Genomic DNA, 23,093 nt, shown 5'->3' with positions numbered 1-23,093 from the left:
CAAAACAATAAAAATGCCAGACATAGACCCAAAATCATACGTGACTTTAGTAGAAGATAAATATTGCAGATAGTTGGGAAAAGAGGGGCCTTTCATTGACTGGTATTGAGAAAACTAGGTAGTCATTTAGGAAAAAAGCCTCCTATTTCACACCTGATAGACACACACACATACACACACACTCCAGCTGGATCAAAGATGTGAAACCAGAAACCAAAAAACAGAAGGACAGTAGTGGAAGAACTCGAGTGATAATAATTTTTATATTATCAGAATAGGGAAGGTCTTTCCAAATATGTCATAAGTGGAGAAGCCATGTAGAAAGTCCGATTATCTGACTGCTTCAAAACAAACAAAACCCAGTGGTGAGGCCAACGCTGCCCCAACATCGAAGTGAAAACCCGAAAGGCAAGCTGGGAGGTAGCCTGGCCACTCACCCTACCCCATCCAGGGTGTTTCCAGGGTCCTCATTCTCCTCAGACCCCCACCCACATGGCTGCTGCCAGTGCCAGTCTATATGGGACCTCAGTCACCTCCTAAAACAAGAGGGTTATTTTACACAAAGATAATGGGTTGAATGGTGACCCCAAAAGATGTGTCCCTCAGAACGTGTGAAGGGACCCTGTCTGGGAAAAAGGTCTTTGCAGGATTAGTGAAGGATCTGAGATGAGGACATCATAGATGAGGGTGGCTCTAAATCCAATAACAGTGTCTTTATATGAGACGGAAGAGGAAAGGCACAGGGAAGCCACGTGAACACAGAGGCAGAGATGGGAGAGAGGTGGCCACAAACCCAGGGACGCCTGGAGCCCCCAGAATCCAGTAGAAGCAGGAAGAACACTCCCCTGGAGCCTCCAGAGGTAACATGGCCCGGCCCACACTTTGATTCATACATCTGGTCTCCAGGACTGGGGGAGGATGCATTACTGTTGTTTTAAACCACCCCACCCAGCTTGTGGTCATTTGTTACAGAAGCCACAGAACAGTCACACAGACCCTGCTCTGTAGGATCCTGGAAGTGCGGGTCTCACTAAAGGCAGATAGAGGTTGGATTACAGAACCCTTAGAGTCAGCACTGGGCCCCAGAAATCCTAAAGCAGTGGCTGGACACCGGAACGTTGAGGAGTCAACTTGGAAGCCCATCCCTAAGGGTGCCGGCTGCATACGGCCTCCCCAGGTTTTTACGCCTGTACATGCTGGGGATAAGTATTTCCATCCTGATTCAGGACCTCTGATGTCACCGTTCACGTTGTTAATTAAGAACCCACCAGTTGGGGCTTCCCTGTTGGCACAGTGGTTGAGAGTCCGCCCGCCGATGCAGGCCACACGGGTTCGTGCCCCGGTCCGGGAAGATCCCACATGCCGCGGAGCGGCTGGGCCAGTGAGCCATGGCCGCTGAGCCTGCGCGTCCGGAGCCTGTGCTCCGCAACGGGAGAGGCCACAACAGTGAGAGGCCCGCGTACCAAAAAAAAAAAAAAAGAACCCACCAGTTATACAGATGAAAACCCTGTCAGAACACTTGCTCCAGTGGTAAACAATTCTGAAGTTGGTCAGAGGTGGGGAATCGTCTCCCATGCAGCCAGCAGCCCCCACCCCCCACCCCGGCAAGGAGCGTCCTCATTGCAAAGCTGGGGGACCGTGCGGAGGCGTCTGTGAGTAAACGTGAGCTGAGCCCCAGGCCAGCTGCTGCTGAACTGTTCCCACCCTTCCCAGGTAAGACACCTGAATATGTACAAGGAATTGAAAGCCTACAGGAAGGGCCGTGGAGCCACCCCAGCGACAGCACGCAGGCCGACTTGGTGCCTGCAGGCCAGCCAGGATGGTCCTGGCCCCGGGCGCTCTTCTGGAAGCTTTCTATTTCCCTGCCTGAGATACCCCTCCTGTCCCGGCCCCCAGTGCTTTTTTCCTTCCTCACCTCTGCCCAGGGAGAAATTCCAGCGGCAGGTATGGGTGACACATCCTCTTCGTTAGCAGGTGGCAGCCCAGCAACTCCTGCAGAAAGTCCAGCAGAGCCCCACTAACACCAGGACACCCACAAAGCCGTGGGCCCTACTCCCTCCCACCAGCCCAACCCGAGACTGCTGACGGGGCAGAGAATATGGCGTCAGGCACAGCTGCAGGTACTCTTGCCTGGAAGGGGTATTTATATTGACCTCAACCCAGGCACACCTGGGGAGGGCTGGCCGGCTTGGTCAGGCTGCCCAGGTCAGCCATTCCTCGCCCATCAGGGGCTCAGAGTTGCACAAATTGGGCCTTGCTGCACGGGCCAGGTCCAAGGAACTGGTGTGGGGTCCTGAGGGTCAGGATAGACAAGGGGCTGCAGCCCTGGCTTGTTTTCTAATCATTTTATCTGGTCCATGAGTGGGAGACAACTTCAAGAAGACCCTCTCCTAATCAGAGGAACCCAGGAGTCAGGGAGAGGAGGGGTGGTGGGTGGAGACAGAGGCTTGGTGCCCCGGCTGCAGTGTAAGTCTCTGGAAGACCCGGTGGAGGGAGACGAGATAAGCCCCATGGGCTGCCCAGGTGAGTCCCATGTTCTGGAAGGTGCCTGCCCACCTTAGCCCCGTGGGCTGCTGGGTGCCTGCTCAGGTGAGCTCCATATCCTGGGAGGGGCCTGTGTAAAGAGCCCTTGCAGTGGGAGGGGCTGTGGAACAAGCATCCTCTTTGTCACCAGCACACAATTGCTTCCTCACCCTTGGGCAATGCTGGGGTGAGATGAGAAGCAGGAGACACTGTGGGCTCCTGAAACCCTGCGCGGGCTCACGTAGAGCAAGGAGGTCAGCAGGTGGGCGCTGGCTGCTGTGCTGCAGACTCGCTTTGAATGTAGCTATTTCTTTTATAGCACTTCATATTATGTGAATATAAATTATTTATCACATATGTATTTTGCAAATATTTTTCTCCCAGTTTCTGGCTTGTCTCTTGGCTTTCAGAATAAGGTATTTAACCAAGTACAATTTTCAGTTTTATAAAGTACGTTATTAAGTTTTTCCCTTTTGTGTGAGGGCTTTTCACGTGGTGTTAGAAATCAAAGCTCGTGATCTATGTGACCAAACCCATGGCCATGTCAATTTTCTTCTATATGATCTTCTATAATTTTTAATGTTTTATATTTTAAATTTGCCTGTGGACAATTTGGAGTAACTTTTGGTGCGAGTTGTAAAGTCTGTGCCTGCATTCGTTTCGTGGCACGTGTTTCCTAATTCTCCTGTAATTAGCTTCCAGAAGTCCTGGGATGTTGGCCTCTGTCCCTTGGAACCTGCAGAGTGTAGTGCATTGAGCGGGGCTGCCCACAGGGAACTCAGCCTCCCCTGAAGTGGGAGTGGGTGCTGCTTGCATTTTCCCAGGTGGCCAGCGGAGGCCGACAAGCCGGCATCTCTCACCAATGCGGGACCTGCCTCTTCTGCCCACAGGCTTGGCCCTGTGCACAGCTGACTGGGGTTAGGTCTCCGCAGGACCCGCCAGGGCTTTGGCTTTGGAAAATGCAGACCTGCATCCACATGAAGGGTAGCTCCGTTTCCCCAAGAACTGCCGGGAGGTTCCACCCTGGGAGGGAAAGGTGAAGAAAATGTGGTGGGATGCTTCCTGCTCGGGGGGTGGGACAACCGGAGTTGTAGAGCTGCCTGCAGACACTGCTACAGAAACCCCTGATTTTTTCTCTTTTTTATTTTGTGGTACGCGGGCCTCTCACTGTTGTGGCCTCTCCCGTTGCGGAGCACAGGCTCCGGACGCGCAGTCTCAGCGACCATGGCTCACGGGCCTAGCCGCTCCGCGACATGTGGGATATTCACAGACCGGGGCACGAACCTGTGTCCCCTGCATCGGCAGGCGGACTCTCAACCACTGCACCACCAGGGAAGCCCCCAGAAACCCGATTCTTTTCTGAGAATATTGGTGGAGGGGGGCATTCAGGCAACAGGGCAAACAGCTTTCTCTGGAGGCTCTTGTGGGGAAGTGGGGGTATAGCAACAGGGGCTCAGCCCGCAAAACCCCAGAACAGCTCCCAGATCAGCTCTAGAACTGATCCCAGAACGGCAAGAAGTGGGTCTTCCACCTACTAGACGTGGAGGAAAGGGGTGGGGTCTGCAGGGCCTCCCTCACCTTCGGGGACTTGCTGGGAGGTCACGGGGCTCAGTACATTCTGTGTGCTCAAGGCTAAGATGGGTCAGGATGTGCAGTAGGGATGAAAAGGGGGATCCCTGCGCCAGCATCTTCGTGACCCCTCCTCTCCTCAAGGGTCTCGAGAACGTCTCTTACCCCAGTGACAAAGGATAAAACCATGACATTTCCCCCAGGGAAGCTCATTATAGACTTGGCACTCAGCTGGGGCTGGTCACGTGATTTCCACCCTCGCCCTCCCAAATGCCTGGGCCCAGAAGGGGAGCCTTGTTCAGCGCGAACCACATGGTTTGTGCAAACAGTGTAGGCGCAGGGGGGTGTCCCTAAGGGGAGGGAAGTTTAGATAAGGGCGGGGTGATTTTCCAACTCTCCCCCACCCCCTCGGCCCCCAGGGAATTTTACAAAAGCCAGAGACTCAGCCGAGGAGGAGAGGCAGCGGGCCCCTTCCTGATCCACGGGCCTAGGATGCCCCATATGCCGAGGGCACTAGACTCAGGTGTCTCCTACACCGTGCCTGGTAGAGGGGCCCTGCATGTTCTAGGGCTCTGAGACCACCCCACTTCTGACCCCAACTGCAAGACTGGGAGCCCCTAGACCACCCCAGGTTTTTTCTTAGAGGCTCCCAGGACTCACTGAAGATTTATACTCAGGCTCAGGATTTGTTATGCTGAAAGAAATCAGATAACATCAGCTGAGAGCAGAGGTCAGGAGGAGAGTTGGGGGGTCCATCAGGTATGACCACCTAGGGAAGCGACCTGAGCCCTGGGGTGCAGGGTGTCACTGAGGTCCACCACGTTGACGTCGGGAACCCCGTGTGGCTGGAGTTTCACTCCAGCGCCTGTGAGGGGCTCAGGAAACCCCACCATGCGTCACGCCGTCAGCACAGACCAGCCCAGTGTGAAGACCACGGAGCACAGACACACCCATCTGATGCAAGGTGACAACCCGGAGCCAGGAGCAGAGGCCTGGCCTCTCTGTGGGCAGGTTTGCGGGTCTTTCACTTCTTGGGTTACATTTATTCCTAGGAGTTATGTCCTTCTGATGCTATTATAAATGGGATGGTTTTCTTCTTTTCTCTCTCTGATGTTTCATTATTAGTGTATAGGAACACAGCTGACTTTTGTGTATTTGTGATTTTGTATCATGCAACTTCCCTGAATTCATGCACTACTGCTAACCGTGTTTTGGTGTTTGGATGTGGAAAGCTGCAATTAGAAATACCACTGTTTCTAAAACATCCAGGTCATCCAGAACACCAAGACATGGTGGCTACTGACATAATCTTCCCGCCGTGCCCCTCAAATCTCTGCCATCCTACAGCGGTGAACTGAACCATCACTTTGGGGAGCAGGAGCTGGGTAGGGCTTGGCCTCCATAACAAACTATGACATCTTCTCTGCTTTCCTGTCCCTTCACTGACATGCTTGTTTTGAAAAGTAATTGACTCTGCAGTCATTTCCAAAGTCTAGAAAATTGTCCCTAGCAGTAGAAAAGACTCACATTTGCCATTTCACACAGAATTCTATATTGTGTTTTATGCAAAGCAGAAATCCTCTTCCAGGGAAGCAGCATGTGACCTCCAAGTGAGGCCATTTTTATGGTTTCCACATTATAATCCAATCCACAGGCCCACGTCCACTTTCACCAGGTGCCCCAACACTAGGGAAATGTCTTTTTCCATTCTGATCCAGGTTTCTTTTTCTGAAACACTAACAGATCCTTTCCCTCCTTTTCACAACCTTGATGGATTGAGAGCACACAACACGAGTATGATCTGGGTGGCCTTTTCTGTGTGGTTACGCAGATCAGTACTTCATTCACTGTTTGTTGTGACTAAATGGGCATCACGTTTAGCATGTGAACCATTTAAAGTACACAGTCCTATGGCATTAACCACAGGCACGTTGTTGTACAAATAACCTCACCGTCCACATCCAGATCTTTTCCAATTTCACCAGTGAAACGCTGTACTTTGATTGAACACTAATTCCCCTCAGTCCCTGGCACCCACATTCTACTTTCTGCCTTTGAATTGTACTTCTCTGGATACCTCCTATATGTAGTAACTCATCATGTGTGTCCTTTTAAAGTGACAGGGCTATTTCACTGATCATAATGCCTTTGAGGTTCGTATATGCTGTAGGAGTTGTCAGAATTTCCTTTGTTGTTAAGGCTGAATGACATTCCTTTGTGTGGATATCACCATGTAGTTTACCCATTCATCCATCGATGGACACTTGGGTGGCATCTACCTCTTGGTATTGTGATTCACACTGCTTGGAATGTGGGTGTACCCATTTCTGTCCCAGGCCCTGCTTTTAATCTTTTGGGTATAATCCTCTCTGATGAGGTGTTTTAAAACTTTTGAAAACTTTGAACAAACTTTCCAAATATCAGATTCTTTGAACTCCAGCTAACTTTGGGGTGCTTCAAAGGGCCCCTGGAGCATCCCAAAGAGAGATCCTAAACTAGTTGGGTTCACTTGGTGTGTTAAATTACATGGAAAACATTGTCCAAGCTCGCTGTTGCCTGTGGCAGATGGAATCATTAGGCTCTCCCCAGTTTTTTCATAGCCACAAAACAGACAGGGGAAAGGATTTGGGGTTCTTCTGCTCTCTAGTCTCTCACCTCACCCAACTTACAAAAATCTAAAGAATTTCTGTTTCCCGGCCTCGGGTCTTGAACCCCTTGCCCAGCTCCACTTTCTCCAAGGATTCCTCTTTGAATCTATCGGACCCCCTTCACTCCAGGCCTTGGCAGCCCATACACTGCTATGGACAACCTATCGGGCTGGCCGCTGCCCAGAAGCCCATATTATAAACTCTGTAGATGTTCAAGCATGAGGAATACACCCCAGTGTAGGGAAACTTGTTATAGGACATAGGCTTTATACACAACAGATGCCCCTCAGGGAGAGTCCTAGCAACACACTGGCACTGGTTCAAACGTCCCCACCCCCAACCCCTGGGGACCCTCATGAAAGGGACTGAGCTGGCCACAGGCATCTGGTTGGGCGATGGGAGAGCAGAAGACACTGAAAACCCCATTAGGTTCAAAAGGAATTCGGAGGATGCTCTGACCCCTTCAAGTTAAAGCCTCCTGGTAAATGTTTCCGGGAAGCCGGATTCCATTTCTAGGAATGCTTGGTTGTAGGTTGCTCAACATGGGAGGATCCCCTTCTAAACCAGAAGAAACACCTCTGGAGTGTATCCTTAAGAACTGGAAATTTTTAGGGACTTCTCTGGTGGCACAGTGGTAAAGAATCCGCCTGCCAATGCACGGGACACGGGTTCGAGCCCTGGTCTGGGAAGATCCCACATGCCGCGGAGCAACTAAGCCCGTGCACCACAACTACTGAGCCTGCGCTCTAGACCCCACAGGCCACAACTACTGAAGCCCGTGCGCTACAACTACTGAAGCCTGCACGCCTACAGCCCATGCTCTGCAACAAGAGAAGCCAGGGCAATGAGAAGCCTGTGCACCGCAACGAAGAGTAGCCCCCACTCACCACAACTAGAGAAAGCCCACGCGCAGCAACGAAGACCCAAAGCAGCCAAGAATAAATAAATAAATAAAATAAAATATTTTTTAAAAGTCCACAAATAACAAATGCTGGAGAGGGTGCAGATAAAAGGGAGCCCTCCTACACTGCTGGTGGGAATGTAAATTGGTGTAGCCACCATGGAAAACCGTATGGAGGTTCCTCAAAAAACCTAAAAATTGAGCTACCATATGATCTAGCAATCCCACTCCTGGGCATATATCTGGAGAACAACATAATTCGAAAAGACACATATACCCCAGTGTTCATAGCAGCACTATTTACAATAGCCAGGACATGGAAGTAACTTAAGTGTCCATTAGCAGATGAATGGATAAAGGAGATGTGATGCACACACACACATATCCACAACACATACTCACTATAGAATATTACTCAGCCATAAAAAAATGAAATAATGCCATTTGCAGCAAAATGGATGGACCTAGAGAATATCATACTAAATGAAATCAGAGAAAGACAAATATTATGTATCACTTACATGTGGAATCTAACAAATAATAAAAATGAATCTATTCAAGAAACAGAAAGAGACTCACAGACTTAGAAAAAATAACTTATGGTTGACAAATGGGAAGTGGGGGAAGGGTGAACTAGAAGTATGGAATTAACAGATACACAATGCTATATATAAAATAGATAAGCAACAGGATCTACTGTAGAGCACAGGGAACTATATTCAATATCTTGTAATAACCTACAATGGAAAATAATCTGAGAAAAACAAACAAAAAATATATATATAACTAAATCACTTTGCTGTACACCTGAAACTAACACAATATTGTAAATCAACTACACTTCGATAAAATTAACATTACATTTAAAATTAAAAAAAGAGGGACTTCCCTGTGGCACAGTGGTTAAGAATCTGCCTGCCAATGCAGGGGACATGGGTTCGAGCCCTGGCCCGGGAAGATCCCATATGCCATGGAGCAACTAAGCCCGTGTGCCACAGCTACTGAGCCTGTGCTCTAGAGCATGCAAGCAACAACTACTGAAGCCTGCGCGCCTAGAGCCTGTGCTCTGCAAGAAGAGAAGCCACCGCAATGAGAAGCCCACACACAGCAACAAAGAGTAGCCCCCGCTCGCCACAACTAGAGGAGGCCTGCGCACAGCAACGAAGACCCAATGCAGCCAAATAAATAAATTAATAAAATAAAATAAAAAGAGAATTTCAGAGGTGGGTCTTCAAGAACAGACCACGGTCCACATGAGTAGTGACCATGTCAGCGATGACAATTCCTGGCACAGGCAGGCATGAGGAAATGTCAGTTAGAGGAAAAAATTAGAACCTGGTGTACACAGGTGCCTTGGATCTGGACAGTTACCTGGCCAGGGCAAGGCCAAACAAAGGGGGGTCCACTAAGGTGACTGAAAAACCTCTGCCTCTGACACCTTCCACGTGACACCACAGGAAGCAGGTGTTGGGGTTGCTCAAGGAGAGCAGAAGGCTGTGCTCACACATCATCTCAACCAACCACAGCACCAACCGAGGGAAATGGAAAAGGAAGCAGTATCTGTGGTCCTGATGAGAGGACAGAGCTGTCACTGGGGAAAGAGGAAGGACACAGGGGTGGATCTGAGGTTCTTACCCAGGGAGGCTGTAAGTGCCAAGTTCTCCAGCTTCACATCACAATACAGGCATCTCCAAGACTCATCAAGGAGACCCCATTCCTCCCCGGAAAATGTCACAGCCACATCTTCAAAGGTCACGCCATCCTGCTATGATGGGGACAGATGAAACCACAAACAGCCCCACTCTCAAGGAGCCACAATCCATTCTCCACCAACCCACCCACCCCCACATCTACCATATGCCCATCCTCCTCCCAACCTCCCCAACTCAGAGAAGAAACCAGGCCCTGGTGCCATTGGTGCCTCTGTCTCCTCAGGGGTCCATTGATCACCGGGCAAAGCCATCAGTGGCAGGAGGCACATGGGCAATCAACAGCTAAGCTCTGGGACAAGCACAGAAGGATGTACCACCTCCACAGGCTATTACCCGGGTGTGGCCACAGTCATGTGGTTTCCAGTGCAGTGCCCTAAACCATCAGATGTGCCCCCTGTCTGAATGCACATCTCTCAGAGCCCCATACCCACGGCCACCAGCATCAGTGCCCCTTACTGTAGGCGTCTTGTTACTCGTGTTTCAGTCACCTCCTCATAACCCCACTGGTGAGGGTATAATTCCCACCCTAAGGGTGTGGCCAAACACACGACCCCTGACACTGGCCAGACGCAATCAACAGCCATTTATTAACCACATATTAACATGTGGGAGACAACACACAAGGCCATGGGAAGGCCACACACTGGCGGAGTGAACAACAAAGGGCTGTGGGATGCAGTCTCTGTGGGATCGAGAGGGTACGGTGCCCTGCTTCCCGCAAGAGGGCACGACTGGCTTGTTTAAATGACTCTGCAGGCTGGTAGGGAACTGAAACTAACTACAAAGGGATAAGCAGGAACTGTGCCTGCTCCCTTTGATAAAAAGGGTTGTAAGGTTAGGAGACATTACCTGTGAGAAGCATGTGAAGGGAAACTTGCACCATGGCCATTTGAGGGCATACTTGTTTCACCAGATGTCAAGGCAGCATACCTATTGGCCTTAATTTTAGAACTTACAACACAACTTGGCAGACAGCATCCAGAATATCCTTGACAAATTCAGAGAGGATCCAGTATGACTACAGACTTCCCATGGTTCCTGTTAGCAACCACAGCCCCAAATCACTCCATGCAGGTCTCATTCAACTCCTCGGCTCAGACGCAGTCAGAGAACAATGTGTGGATCTCAGCTACCCATGGTCCTATCTGCTTTTCCTGCACTTGCTGTGCCCTCAGAAATCACACCCTTCCTCTGTCCATCCAACCATCATTCAAAGCCCAGCCCCACTGATAACCCACCCCAGATCTTGTGACTCACAGATGACTGAATTTGCCCCTGATCATATGCACCTGGCTGAATGAAACATCCCAGACTCCACCAAAGTCCTCACAAAATCTTGGTTAGTCTATAAAATGGTAAAAAAGCACAAGTTTCAGCCTGAGTATATCTTTAATTATGCACAATTTATGGCAAGACAATCAGTCAATCCTCATTTTTCATGGATTCTGTGTTCAACCAAGTGCAAACTCTCTCTCAACATGGGTCCACACATCTCACAGAGGTGGGCCTTCTGGGGAGACAGACCTGCTTTAAGAGTCCTATCCTGTGGCATTACTTTGCAGAAATGCTGTGCTCAGAAGATGCCTCCTTATTCTCCACTCCACACCAACAACCTGAAAGAAAGAAATGCTGGTGAAGTGCATGTTGATTCGGGTGAGAAGGGTAACCTGTAGAAAAGTGTGTGTGGGACAAACCCAGGAACAATCAGTGGGATTGTTCTGGGGACCAAAGAGTTGGGTACAGGTTGAGAATGGGTTGATTAGCAGAACTGGGCCTCTAAAGACCACAGAACAGGGGAGGACTCACGAGGTTAAATACAGCACCACTGGGTGCAGCACAGGGAGGAAAGGGTCTACAACTCCTTCCTTTGGAAACAACTCTCTCTGGAGATCTGGTCTTCTGCTGACATCGGTGTGTTACATAGAAGAGTGTGTTCAGGCCCAAGAAAATGCAACTACAACAGAGTAGCTGGTGTTCAATGACTGTTTAAGAATATGTGTGTGGGACTTCCCTGGCGGTCTAGTGGTTGGGACTCTGCATTCCAGTGCGGGGGATGTGGGGTCGATCCTTGATCGAGGAGCTGGGATCCCACATGCCTTGGGGCCACAGGGCCAGAACATAAAACAGAAGCAATACTGTAGCAAATTCAATAAAGGCTCTGAAAATGGTCCACATCAAAAAAGTCTTAAAAAAAAATAAAGAAAGAAAGAATATGTGTGCATGTTACAATGCACATGTAGAGGAGAGGCCAATGTCAGAGAGTACTACAGGTGGAGCAATGAGAACAGCGAGTGAGATGTGTAGCCCACAGATGTGGTGAACAGCCCTGAGCTGGAAGAGCAGAAGTGACAAATAGCAGACCTGACAAGTTGGCAGTGTCAAGAATGGGAAAGGAAAGGCATTAGGCTGCCTTTGTCAACAGCACCAAAATACTACACAAACAGAATAGGTTTCTGTATGATCTGAGCACAGATCAGACATCGTGCCTCCCCCAGGCCTAGGCTCCCATGGAATCCATACTGCTGTAGCTGGATTTATGCTGCAAACTCAAATGTTTATGTTCCTGCAAACACCATATGTTGAAATCTTAACCCTCAATGTGATGGTAGTAAGAGGTGGGGGACTCTGGCAGGTGATTAGATCATGAGGGTGAAGCCCTCACCAATGGGATTAGTGCCCTTGTACAAGTGACCCCAGAAAGCCTTCTCATTCCCCTTCTGCCATGTGAGGACACAGCAACAAGGAGACCATTTATGAACAAGGAAGTGGGCCTCACCAGACACTGAAACTGCCAGTGCCTTGATCGAGGACTGCCCAGCCTCCAGACCTGTGACATAAATGTTTGTTGTGTAAGTACCAGCCTATGGTAGTTTGTTATAGAAACCTGACTGGACTAAAACAGAAATTGGTTTGAGAAGTGGGATGCTGCTTGCAAGAAAAACCTGAAAAATTAGAAGTGGCTTTGGATCTGGGTAATGGTCAGAGGCTACCAAGAGTTTTGAGGTGCATATTTGCAAAAGCCAATAGTGTCAAGAATGCTAAGTAATTCTGGTAAGAGCTTAGGAACAAAAGAGGGGAGTTATAGAGAAAGCTTCCATCTTCTTAGATGATAATGAATCATGAACAAAATGTGCATAGAAATATGGACGGTAAATGCTATTCTATTCTGATGAATCTGAGAAAGAAATGAGGAACATGTTATTAGACAAGGAACACTGAAGATCCTTTTTATAAAGTGGAAAAGAACTTGGCTGAATTTTGTTCATGTTCTAGTGTTTTATAGAAGGTAAAATGTGTGAGCAATGAAATTTGATATTTAGCTGAGAAAATTCTAAACCATGCTGCAGAGCAGCTTGGTTCCTCCTAACTGCTTAGAGTAAGATACAATTAGAGAGATGACTTGAGGACGGGATTGTTAAGCAAAAAGGAACCAGAACTTAAAGATCTGAAAAATTCTCAGCCTATCCATTTTGAAAAGAATGAGAAGGTGTTTTCAGAAGGGAACACTAAGACTTTGATAAGATTAACATGCATATGAACCAGAAACCTCATCTGCCATCTCAAAAATGATCCCCCTTAAGGTGATCAGGGGCCCTCATGGCTGTCACCTCCACCACAGGCCCAGAGAGCAAGGGCCAAGGGAGAGCAACATGACTCCAATGGGTGGGGCCACCTATCTGGGTCAGGCACACCACGATGTTCCCACTCCATGCCTCACGGCGGGGCCCCGACAGAGAGCTGTGTTGTGCTCGGCAGACACATGGGGCCAGGGGTTCCCAGAGCCGTAGCACCTGGACACAACACCAACAGAGCCACCAGCTAACACTGCCAGTCTGAGAGCCACCGTCATGAGATCCCAATCCAGGAGAGCAGCAGAGACAAGACTGCTCCCCAGTGGGCCTGGAGGGCAGAGCACTGAACCACAGAGGATTATACTTGAGGCTTAAGGTCCAAAGACATTTGCCCCAGTAAGCTTTGGACTTACTCGGTACCTATCACTCCTTTCTCCCTTCCCTTAAGAATGGGAATTGTTTCATTCTGGGATGGGAATGTCTACCTCATGCCTGTTCCACCACTATATTTTGGAAGCACATAACTTGTTTGGTTATATAGGTTCTCAGCTGGAGAGAGATCTGTTGCAGGGTAAACTGTATTTCAAGTCTCACCAATATCTGATATAAATGATATTTAGATGAGACTTTGGAATTTAGAGTTGATGTTAGAACTAGTTAAGATTTTGGGGGCATGTTTGCTGGCCCTGCAAGGTGGAAATGGTGGTGTAGTAGGTTTTTGGGGTTTTTTTTTGTTTTTTCCTTTCCACCCACAGGGTTTGGGTTTCTGGCTGGGAGTCAGGTTTCTGGAAATCTATGTGGAAAATTAACGGTATATGTGGTATCTGTCTTCAATAGGGCTAAAAGGAGCCCAAGCCCATTAACCAGCTGAACAAAGTCTATGATGCAATAGACCCTTGCTGAGATTTAGACTGGAGAGGTTGTGGAAGTGGGGCTGGGCCAGGATACAAAGAGAAATATGGGGGAAGAGAGAAGTTACTGAGAAGAATCAAGAGATCCTAGCATTCTTATTTGCTGTGTGATCCTAGTCAAGCAACTTATTCTCTTTAGGAATTCTTTTATAAAATTTGACCAACAGGACCAACCTCACAGAATTACTGAGAAGAAAAAAATGAGATTTCTAAAAACCTGAAGAGTAAGCTTTTAGAAAAATCATCAGAAGGAAGGAAATTGGAGAAATAAAACTGGAAACATACAGAATCTTGATGGTGTGCCAAACCAAATGTCAACTGGAGCTCGACCAAAAACTAAAATGAGCAAACCAAAGCCCAGGAAAGCCATGTGGCAGACAGGGTCTTGGTGCTCTGGCCTGAGCCTCTGAGGTGGGAGAGCCGAGTTCAGGACATTGGACCACCAGAGACTTCCTGGTCCCACGTAATATCAATTGGCGAGAGCTCTCCCAGAGATCTCTGTCTCAACACTAAGACCCAGCTCCACCCAGTGGCCAGCAAACTTCAGTGCTAGATGCCCCATGCCAAACAACTAGCAAGACAGGAACACAACCCCACCCATTAGCAGAGAGGCTGCCTAAAATCATACTAAGTTCACAGACACCCCAAAAAACACCACCAGACGTGGTTCTGCCCATCAGAAAGACAAGATCCAGCCTCACTCACCAGATCACAGGCACCAGCCTCCTCCACCAGGAAGCCTACACAAACCACTGAACCAACCTCACCCACTGGGGGCAGACACCAAAAACAATGGAAACTACAAAACTGCAGCCTGCAAAAAGGAGACCCCAAACATAGTAAGTTAAACAAAATGAGAAATCAGAGAAACATGCAGCAGATGAAGGAGCAAGGTAAAAATCCACCAGCCCAAACAAATGAAGAGGAAATAAGCAGTCTACCTGAAAAAGAATTCAGAGTAATGATAGTAAAGATGATCCAAAATCTTGGAAATAGAATGGAGAATATACAAGAAACGTTTAATAAGGACCTAGAAGAACTAAAGAGTAAGCAAATGATGAACAACACGATAATTGAAATTAAAAATTTTCTAGAAGGAATCATTAGCAGAATAACTGAGGCAGAAGAACGGATAGGTGACCTGGAAGATAAAATAGTGGAAATAACTACTGCAGAGCAGAATAAAGAAAAAAGAATGAAAAGAATTGAGAACAGTCTCAAAGACCTCTGGGACAACATTAAATGCACCAACATTCAAATTATAGGGGTCTCAGAAGAAGAGAAAAAGAAAGGGTCTGGGGCTTCCCTGGTGGCTCAGTGGTTGAGAGTCCACCTGCTGATGCAGGGGACATGGGTTCGTGCCCCGGTCCGGGAAGTTCCCACATGCCACGGAGCAGCTAGGCCCGTGAGCCATGGCCGCTGAGCCTGTGCGTCCGGAGCCTGTGCTCCACAACGGGAGAGACCATAACAGTGAGAGGCCCACGTACCACAAAAAAAAGAGAAAAGAAAGAAAGGGTCTGAGAAAATATTTGAGGAGACTATAGTTGAAAACTTCCCTAACATGGGAAAGGAAATAGTCAATCAAGTCTAGGAAGCGCAGAGATTCCCATACAGTAGAAACACTCCGAGACATATATTAATCAAACGATCAAAAATTAAATACAAAGAAAAAATATTAAAAGCATCAAGGGAAAAGCAACAAATAACTTACAAGGGAATCCCCATAAGGTTAACAGCTGATCTTTCAGCTGAAATTCTGCAAGCCAGAAGGGAGTGGCAGGACATATTTAAAGTGATGAAAGGGAAAAATCTACAACTCAGACCACTCTACCCAGCAAGGATCTCAATCAGATTTGATGGAGAAATTAAAAGCTTTACAGACAAGCAAAAGTTAAGAGAATTCAGCACCACCAAACCAGCTTTACAACAAATGCTAAAGGAATGTCTCTAGGCAGGAAACACAAGAGAAGGAAAAGACCTACAAAAACAAACCCAAAACAATTAAGAAAATGGTAATAGGAACATATATATTGATAATTACATTAAATGTAAATGGATTAAATGCTCCAACCAAAAGACATAGACTGGCTGAATGGATACAAAAACAAGACCTGTATATATGCTGTCTACAAGAGACCCACTTCAGACCTAGGGAAACATACAGACTGAAAGTGAGGGGATGGAAAAAGATATTCCATGCAAATGGAAATCAAAAGAAAGCTGGAGTAGCAATTCTCATATCAGACAAAATAGACTTTAAAATAAAGACTATTACAAGAGACAAAAGAAGGACACTACATAATGATCAAGGGATCAATCCAAGAAGAAGATATAACAATTGTAAATATTTATGCACCCAACACAGGAGAACCTCAATACATAAGGCAACTGCTAAGGGCCATAAAAGGGGAAATTGAAAGTTAACACAATAATAGTAGGGGACTTTAACACCCCACTTTCACCAATGGACAGATCATCCAAAATGAAAATAAATAAGGTAACACAAGCTTTAAACGACACATTAAACAAGATGGATTTAATTGATATTTATAGGACATTCCATCTAAAACCAACAGAATACACTTTCTTCTCAAGTGCCCATAGAACATTCTCCAGGAGAGACCATATTTTCAGTCACAAATCAAGCCTTGGTAAATTTAAGAAAATTGAAATCTTATCAAGTATTTTTTCCAACCACAATGCTATGAGACAAGATATCAATTACAGGAAAACAACTGTAAAAAACACAAACACATGGAGGCTAAACAATACACTACTAAATGACCAAGAGATCACTGAAGATATCAAAGAGGAAATCAAAAAATACTTAGAAACAAATGACAATGAAAACACAATGACCGGGCTTCCCTGGTGGCGCAATGGTTGAGAGTCTGCCTGCCGATGCAGGGGACGCGGGTTCGTGCCCCAGTCCAGAAGGATCCCACATGCCATGGAGCAGCTGGGCCCGTGAGCCATGGCCGCTGAGCCTGTGCGTCCAGAGCCTGTGCTCCGCAACGGGCGAGGCCACAGCAGTGAGAGGCCCACGTACCTCAAAAAAATAATAATAATAAAAACAGAAAAAACACAATGACCCAAAATCCATGGGATGCAGCAAAAGCAGTTCTAAGAGAGAAGTTTATACAAATCCTACATCAGAAACTAGAAAAATCTCAAATAAACAACCTAACCTTACACCTAAAGCAAACAGAGAAAGTAGAACAAAAAAACACAAAGTTAGCAGAAGGAAAGACATCATAAAGATCAGATCAGAAATAAATGAAAAAGAAATGAAGGAAACAATAGCAAAGACCAATAAAACTAAAAGCTGGTTCTTTGAGAAGATAAACAAAATTAATAAACCATTAGCCAGACTCATCAAGAAAAAAAGGGAGAAGACTGAAATCAACAGAATTAGAAATGAAAAAGGAGAAGTAACAACTGACACTGCAGAAAAACAAAGGATCATGAGATACTACTATAAGCAACTCTATGCCAATAAAATGGACAACCTGGAAGAAATGGACAAACTCTTAGAAAAGCACAACCTTCCAAGACAGAACCAGGAAGAAATAGAAAAAAATATAAACAGACCAATCACAAGCACTGAAATTGAAACTGTGATTAAAGATCTTCCAACAAACAAGAGCCCAGGGGGTTTCCCTGGTGGCGCAGTGGTTGAGAGTCCGCCTGCTGATGCAGGGGACACGGGTTCGTGCCCCGGTCCGGAAAACAAACAAGAGCCCAGGACCAGACGGCTTCACAGGCAAATTCTATCAAACATTTAGAGAAAAGCTAACACCTATTCTTCTCAAACTCTTCCAAAATATAGCAGAGGGAGGAACACTCCCAAACTCATTCTATGAGGCCACCATCCCCCTGATACCAAAACCAGACAAAGATGTCACAAAAAAAGAAAACTACAGGCCAATATCACTGATGAACATAGATGCAAAAATCTTCAACAAAATACTAGCAAACAGAATCCAACAGCACATTAAAAGGATCATACACTGTGATCAAGTGGGGTTTATCCCAGGAATGCAAGGATTCTTCAATATTCACGTCAATCAATGTGATACACCATATTAACAAATTGAAAAATAAAAACCATATGATTATCTCAGTAGATGCAGAAAAAGCTTTCGACAACATTCAACACCCATTTAAGATAAAAACTCTCCAGAAAGTAGGCATAGAGGGAACCTTCCTCAACATTATAAAGGCCATATATGACAAACCCACAGCCAGTTCTCAATGGTGAAAAACTGAAACCATTTTCTCTAAGATCAGGAACAAGACAAGGTTGCCCACTCTCACCACTACTATTCAAGGTAGTTTTGGAAGTTTTAGCCACAGCAATCAGAGAAGGAAAAAGAAATAAAAGGAATCCAAATCGGAAATGAAGAAGTAAAGCTGTCACTGTCTGCAAATGACATGATACTATACATAGAGAATCCTAAAGATGCTACCAGAAAACTACTAGAGCTAATCAATGAAATTGGTAGAGTAGCAGGATACAAAATTAATGCACAGAAATCTCTTGCATTCCTATACACTAATGATGAAAAATCTGAAAGAGAAATTAAGGAAACACTCCCATTTACCACTGCAACAAAAAGAATAAAATACCAAGGAATAAACCTACCTAAGGAGACAAAAGAACTGTATGCAGAAAATTATTAAGACACTGATGAAAGAAATTAAAGATGATACAAACAGATGGAGAGATACACCATGTTCTTGGATTAGAAGAATCAACATTGTGAAAATGACTATACTACCCAAAGCAATCTACAGATTCAGTGCAATCCTTATGAAACTACCAATGGCATTTTTCACAGAACTAGGACAAAAAATTTCACAATTTGTATGGAAACACAAAAGACCCTGGATAGCCAAAGCAATCTTGAGAAAGAAAAACGGAGCTGGAGGAAACAGGTTCCCTGACTTCAGACTATACTACAAAGCTACAGTAATCAAGACAGTATGGTACTTGCACAAAAACAGAAATATAGATCAGTGGAACAGGATAGAAAGCCCAGAGATAAACCCACACACATATGGACACCTTATCTTTGATAAAGGAGGCAAGAATATACAATAGAGAAAAGACAACCTCTTCAATAAGTGGTACTAGGAAAACTGGACAGTTACATGTAAAAGAATAAAATCAGAACACTTCCTAACACCATACACAAAAATAAACTCAAAATGGATTAAAGACCTAAATGTAAGGCCAGACACTATAAAACTCTTAGAGAAAAACATAGGCAGAACACTCTATGACATAAATCACAGCAAGATCCTTTTGGACCCACCTCCTAGAGAAATGGAAATAAAAACAAAAATAAACAAATGGGACCTAATGAAACTTAAAAGCTTTTGCACAGCAAAGGAAACCATATACAAGGTGAAAAGACAACCCTCAGAATAGGAGAAAATATTTGCAAATGAAGCAACTGACAAAGGATTAATCTCCAAAATATACAAGCAGCTCATGCAGCTCATAGCAAAAAAACAAACAACCCATTCCAAAAATGAGCAGAAGACCTAAATAGACATTTCTCCAAAGGAGATATACAGATTGCCAACAAATACATGAAAGGATGCTCAACATCACTAATCATTAGAGAAATGCAAATCAAAACTACAATGAGGTATCACTGCACACTGGTCAGAATGGCCATCATCAAAAAATCTACAAACAATAAATGCTGGAGAGGGTGTGGAGAAAAGGGAACCCTCCTGAACTGTTGGTGGGAATGTAAACTGATACAGCCATTATGGGAAATAGTATGGAGGTTCCTTAAAAAACTACAAATAGAACTACCATATGACCCAGCAATCCCACTACTGGGCATATACCCTGAGAAAACCATAATTCAAAAAGAGTCATGTACCACAATGTTCATTGCAGCTCTATTTACAATAGCCAGGACATAGAAGCAACCTAAGTGTCCATCAACAGATGAATGGATAAAGAAGATGTGGCACATATATACAATGGAATATTACTCAGCCATAAAAAGAAATGAAATTGAGTTATTTGTAGTGAGGTGGATGGACCTAGAGTCTGTCATACAGAGGGAAATAAGTTAGAAAGAGAGAAACAAATACCATATGCTAACACATATATATGGAATCTAAAAAAAAAAAAAAAAGTTTCTGAAGAACCTAGGGGCAGGACAGGAATAAAGATACAAATGTAGAGAATGGACTTGAGGACACATGGATGGGGTAGGGTAAGCTGGGACAATGTGAGAGAGTGGTTTTGACATATATACACTACCAAACATAAAACAGATAGCTAGTGGGATGCAGCCGCATAGCACAGGGAGATCAACTTGGTGCTTTGTGACCACCTAGAGGGGTGGGATAGGGAGGGTGGGAGGGAGATGCAAGAAGGAGGGCATATGGGGATATATGTATACATATAGCCGATTCACTTTGTTGTACAGTAGAAACTAACACAACATTGTAAAGCAATTATACTTCAATAAAGATGTTAAAAAAAAAAGATTTTGGGGGCTGTTGGAATGGATAAATTTATTTTGTATGTGAGAGGACATGAATTTTGGGAGCCAAGGGTAGAATGCTATAGATTGAATGCTTGTGTCCCCGCAAAATTCATATGTTGAAATCCTAATCCTCAATGTGATGGTATTAGGAAGTGGGGGTCTTTGGTGATTAGGTCATGAAGGTGGGGCCATAATAAATGGGATTAGTGCCCTTATAAATGAGACCCCAGAATGCTCTCTAGCCCCTTCCAACATATAAGGACATAAAGAGAAGGTGGCAGCTATGAACAAGTAATAGAGCCCTCATCAGAACCTCATGCTGGTGCCTTGATCTTGGACTTTCCAGCCCACAGAACTGTGAGAAATCAATTTCTGTTGTTTATAAGCTACCCAGTCTGTGGTATTTTGTTACAGCAGCCTGAATGTACTAAGACAGACAGGGATAAACATGTGGGTAAAAGGGTTTGGTAAGCTACTGAGCAACACACTAATGTAATGTATTATGCAATCATAATTTCTGCCCTTTAGCTCCCTTTCTACCTTTTAAACTGTCTCCTAAACTGCAGGTTTAAAAATTTACAGTGTCAGGATATAGTTCCTAGAATGTGAAAATCACTGTGCTCTACAGATCTAAAGGAGAATGAGGTTTGTTACTCATTTAAGCACTCCAAGTTGCAAGTGCTAAGGTAGGATTTGGAACCCTGAAGTCCCTAATGGGGTTTATGGGTGTTGAGGCCATAGTTCCTTGGACAAGCTGCTTCTCCTCAGTGAGACCCAGTTTCCTGGTTATTAACAATTTTTCCCATAATCTATGCTTGGCTTCTTTGCTGAGAGAGGCCATGTTTAGAAGTAGGATTGGGTGGAGGATGGAGGCTGTGAATGGAACCACACTGTAAAGCAAGACCCAACTGTTCACCAGAGGCTCCAGGAGAGGACTTTTTTGTTTTATGTCCTCATGGAATGTTGTCCAAATCCTGATAAGTTGTCAAAGAGAGGCAAACCATCCTAGGGCAGTAGACAGTACATACCTATTCTTTTCGTAGAAAAAGAGAAGGCTCTTTCCACAAGGCCAGTGCCTTGATCTTCAACTTCCCAGACTGCAGAAGAGTGAGAAATAAATGTTTGTTTAAACACCTAACCATGTTAGTTTGTTATAGCAGCACGAACTGACTACGACAATTTATTTCCATTCTGTGAACCACCCAGGGCTCTCCACCCCACCCCCAAGATGAGCAACTACATGGGACCTGGGTGATGGAAGTGTTAAGGGAAAGATAGGACAGAAGGCATTCAGGATTGGCCCAGAATACTGATAGCCCACAGGAAAGAAAACTATTACAAAGAGAACTTTGGGGGAGGCTCTTACAAGAACAGAACATGATCCACATAAGTAGTGACTATGTCACTGATGGTAATTGCTGGCACAGGCAGGCATGAGGAAATGTCAACTAGAGAAAGTAAGTTAGACCTGGGTCACACACGTTCCTTGGATCTGGACAAAGTCACCTGGCCCGGGAGAAGGCAAGTAAGGTAGGACGCAGGATGAGTACAAGACTCTGGACCCTGCATCCTTCCCTGGGAATCTGCAGGAAAGCAGGTGTTGGGCCTGCTCAAAGAGAGGAGAGGGCAGTCCTACCAACCACAGCACCTACTCAGGAAACTGAGGAAGCAGTGCCCACAGTCCTGATTTGAGAATGACATAGCTGGTCCTGGGGAAAGAGAAAGGGCAGAGGCTATCTCTGGGCACAGGGGTAGGTTTGAGGGTCTGACCCAGGGAGGTTACAAGTGCCAAATTCTCCAGTATCACATCTTGGTACAGGCATCTGTGAGGCTCATCAAGGAGATTCCGTTCCTCCAAAGAGAAGTACATGGCCACATCATCAAAGGTCACATTGCCCTGCTAAGATGATGACAGAAGAACAAAAGCAGTCCACTTCTGAGCCACAATCCCTTCCCCCAACATCTATTCCATGCCCACCCTCCTCCCAAGCTCCTTAACTCAGCGTTTTGAGAAACTAGGCCTTGGCACCACTGATGCCATTGTGTCTTCATGTGCCCATTAATCCCTGGGTCCAGGAGGCAGGTGGAGAAACATACAGTTGACCCTTGAACAACAAAGGTTTGAACCACAAGAGTCCACTCATACTTGGATTTTTTTCAATAAATAAATACTACAGTACTCATGATCTGTGTATAGGTAGGATGAATCAGCAGTTGTGGAACTACAGATACAGAGGGCCTACCTGTAAACTTTTATGCAGATTTTCGAGTGTGCAGAGGGTTGGTGCTCCTAACCCCTTGTTGTTGAAGGGTCAACAATATCTAAGCCATGGGCCTGGCATAGAGGATCCAGAGGCTCATATTACCCTGGTATTACCAAAGTCTCAATACCAGATCCTGGAACCTTCAGGTATACTCCCTAAGTTCACACCACTCTTTAGAATGCACATCCCTCACATCCCTAGATTCCACAGCCACATGCCCATGGCCACCATCACCTTAGGGCCCACACCATAGGCATGTCTTTGGTCTCCCTACATTACTCGTGTCTTAATCAACACCTCTTCAACCCACTGTTGAGGGTGGAATTCCCAGTGTATAGTTATGGAGATAGCCAAACATGTGACATTTGACACTGAACTATGAGACAGCAGTTTATAAATCACATATACGCACAGCCTGAGAGAGGAGGACACACCACACTACACAGGGCCACATGGAGGTTGTACTCCAGAAGAC

At 45.7% G+C, this 23,093-nt stretch overlaps 1 long non-coding RNA gene across 1 annotated transcript; it reads right to left on the bottom strand.

The window, feature by feature from the left end:
- Positions 1-10,002: 10,002 nt before the first annotated feature.
- LOC132593928 (uncharacterized) lies at positions 10,003-22,464 on the bottom strand. The gene is made up of 3 exons (XR_009560033.1): positions 21,383-22,464; positions 10,643-10,966; positions 10,003-10,341 (listed from the first exon to the last, which is right to left on the bottom strand). It is a non-coding gene; the product is annotated as an uncharacterized lncRNA (long non-coding RNA).
- Between the last annotated feature and the right edge of the window lie 629 nt (positions 22,465-23,093).

The sequence above is a fragment of the Globicephala melas genome, chromosome 19, assembly GCF_963455315.2.
Source record: "Globicephala melas chromosome 19, mGloMel1.2, whole genome shotgun sequence".
In the NCBI taxonomy this organism is placed as follows: Eukaryota; Metazoa; Chordata; class Mammalia; order Artiodactyla; family Delphinidae; genus Globicephala; species Globicephala melas.
This window is presented reverse-complemented; position numbering and strand designations above follow the sequence as displayed.